The following is a 3,232-nucleotide window of genomic DNA, read 5'->3' on the forward strand; positions in this document are numbered from 1 at the left end:
GCCTTTGCTCTCAATCCAATAAACTCACTCATTACTTTTCCACCCAACTCATCCTTAAACTTACCAATAACCTTTTCATTCTTTTTGGAAAATAACTCACTCTTCTTGCTGAAATTACATGTATCATATACTCCAATATTTTTCTTCATATCTTTATAAACATCATCAGTTTTTATATCTAGGATAAAACTATCAGTATCCATATACAACAATGAAACATTTTCACCATACTCTTTCTTTAAGTCATTATACAAATAATCATACATCAATATCTTTGATAAATATCTAATATCTTTACAAAACCCCCCCATCCACTTTCTCAACAATCCTCTGGAAGAAGTCTTTTCTTTCAAGCTTCTGGGTCTCACTATCTGCCATGACCTTTCCTGGGAAAGTCACATTTCCAACCTTGCCTCAAAAGCCAGTCGCCGACTGGGAATCCTCCGTCGTGCAAAGTCCTTCCTCGGCCCTCTTGAGCTCCTGACCACTTACAAAGCTTTTGTCCGTAGCCTGATGGAGTACTGCTCTCCCCTCTGGGCTGGTGCTCCTGCCTCCCACCTTTCTCGACTTCACGCTGTCGAAACCAGGGCTTTTAAGATCATTGGCATCTCCCGCAATGAAGCTGAGTCTTTGGGCCTCTCACTCAATCACCGCAGGTTGGTCGGTGGTCTTTCTGTCTTCTACCGACTCCTCTCCAGCCTTGCCCCCCTGCTCTCTCTGCGATTTGTCCCAACCACATTTCCACAGGGCGCTCAAGGTCCGCCAACAACCCCCTTCTGGTAAAACTACCAAAATCACGAATCACTGCTCATCTTCACTCTTTCATTCCTCTTTTTTCCCGCCTTTGGAATAAACTTCCTCACTCTATTCTTTCCCATTCTTCCCTTCAGGCTTTCAAAACAGCTGTTCACCACCACCTCTTATCTTCCCCCATCCAAATCCTCGATCTTTTCTACCCCCGATAATCCACCCAAGCCCACTTCCTTCAATTCTCCTGCTTTCCTTCCTGAAAGTCCCTTTAATGTCCATCTTCCCCTCGCCATGTTCCCCGTCCCATCCCCATCCCTCTCCCTTCCACAGTTCACCTGTGTCTGTTCCCCAATGTTTTGTCCCTTCCACTCCCGCCCCTCTTGTCTCATGCCTCCTTGCTGTGAGTTGTGTGTTAGCTCTCATACGAGCCTCGACCAAGGTATATAAAAAAAAAAAAAAAAAAAAAAAAAAATCAAGAACTGCTGTTCCAATATAAATTGGTTTATCCATTACAATACTTTCCTTTTTCATATGAATTGCAGAAAAGTTCTCTGAAAAAACCTCTTCTCTCTCAAAACTTGGTTTATTTATCAATCTCGAAGCTTCTTTCCAAGATGTTGCGAATCTAATGTTTTGCCTGTTTCTAACATTTTCCATAGTCTTTCCAAATACAGCATTATTCATTAATTTATAAAAGTCCCCTTCAAATTTTACTTTTGTATTTGCTCTCATATCTGTATTGAATTGAATATACTTTTTCACCCAAGGACTTTGTTTAAAATTTAAAACTCTATGAATTTTAGCTACTCTCAATCCTTCTCTCAAAAACTGTTTTAAGCTTCTCTGATGCAAAACATATCCCTCTTTATCATAGAATGTTGTTAATAACTTTTCTGTTGATTTACCTCAAATATTAAAACTTTTATGATAATCACTTAACCATTCTTTCTTTGGGGTTTCTTTCTCACATGCAAAAGGAAGATCTTTATGCTTATTATGAAGATCACTCGGGTACCTCAAATCAACTTCAAAATAATAACCTTCTTCTTCATCATTCAATTCCTCTTGAGAAGAAATAACAATATTCATCAAAGCCTTTTCATAATCCTTTTCTTCCACCCACTCTAATTTACCATAAGGCAGAGATTGAGACATTGCCCATCCATACAAATTATTAGCATCAAAATACATCAAATAATTACTATCTTTTTCACTATCATAATTTGGAAGATATTTATTATTTGCTTTAGCATATCTTTTTGAACATACTTGTGATATTCCACCTCTCTTGGACTTCTCAATCATCAAAAGCATATCAACATCGCTGATTAAATCTATATCTTGTTTTGTCACTTTCAACATTGCACTCCAAGCTAAACCAGGAGCTGTGAAATAGTGGGCAGGATCTAATCCATAACAATTTTTATTTTGACAGTGATCCAAAAGCTTCAAACACATCAGCTAACAATAAAACATCTGTTTTTAGATATAAATCATGATATTCTCCAAGGTTCTTTATATTAAATATTTTCCATATTTCTTGTGCGTGTTTATATTCCTTATCACTTATCTCTTCTTCATAAAGGTTATTATAGAAACTTTCTTTTGAAGGAAGTTCAGGTCAGGTATGGGAGCATGTGCCAGAACAGCACGTCGCTGCGTCCACTTTCCGCCGGTACTCCAGGGGCCTCCGTTTGGCCATCCCCCAGGCAGATGCCAGGCCCATCCCCATCTCCTTGAGATGATGGTCAACCTGTTGCAACCATGAGGCACGTGGTCGACCCACTGGCCTCCTCCACTCATGAGACTCCCTCGCTGAGAGAATCTGGTGGGCAGGATCAGAGTCAGGAAAACGAGCCACATGTCCATACAGCCGCAACTGACGCTCACGGACTATGCAGGTAACAAATCTCATCCGAGTCTCTCTCAGCAACCGCTCGTTGGACACAAAATCCGACCAGCGATAGCCAAGGATTCTCCAAAGAGACCTGGTACCAAAGGAATTAAGTCTCCGTCTCAGATCCTTGGTCAGAGTCCAAGTCTCGCACCCATAGAGCAAGACTGGAAGTACTAAGGACCTGAAGACTCGGACTTTCGTCCTCCCGCACAGGTACCGGCAGTGCCACACCCCATGATCCAGTGAATCCATGACTCCGCAGGCCTGACCCAGACGTCTATTGACCTCTGACTCGCAGCCAGCAGAGACATGAATATCATTGCCAAGGTAAGTGAATCTCTCCACGACCTCAACAACCTCACCACAAACAGACACAGACAGGACAGCAGCATCCAAGATGTCACCGAAAGCCTGGATCTTAGTTTTGACCTAAGAAACCCGTAATCCCAATGGCTCCGACTCCTCATTCAGCACCTCTAGGGCCCCCAAGAGGATGTCTAAAGTCTCCGCAAAGATGACTGCATCATCTGCAAATTCAAGGTCCGAGATCTTGACCTTCCCAAATGACACACCGCAACTTGATCT

The sequence above is a fragment of the Eptatretus burgeri genome, chromosome 1, assembly GCF_056783735.1.
Source record: "Eptatretus burgeri isolate ZD-2024b chromosome 1, Ebu_testis_v1, whole genome shotgun sequence".
Taxonomy (NCBI): Eukaryota; Metazoa; Chordata; class Myxini; order Myxiniformes; family Myxinidae; genus Eptatretus; species Eptatretus burgeri.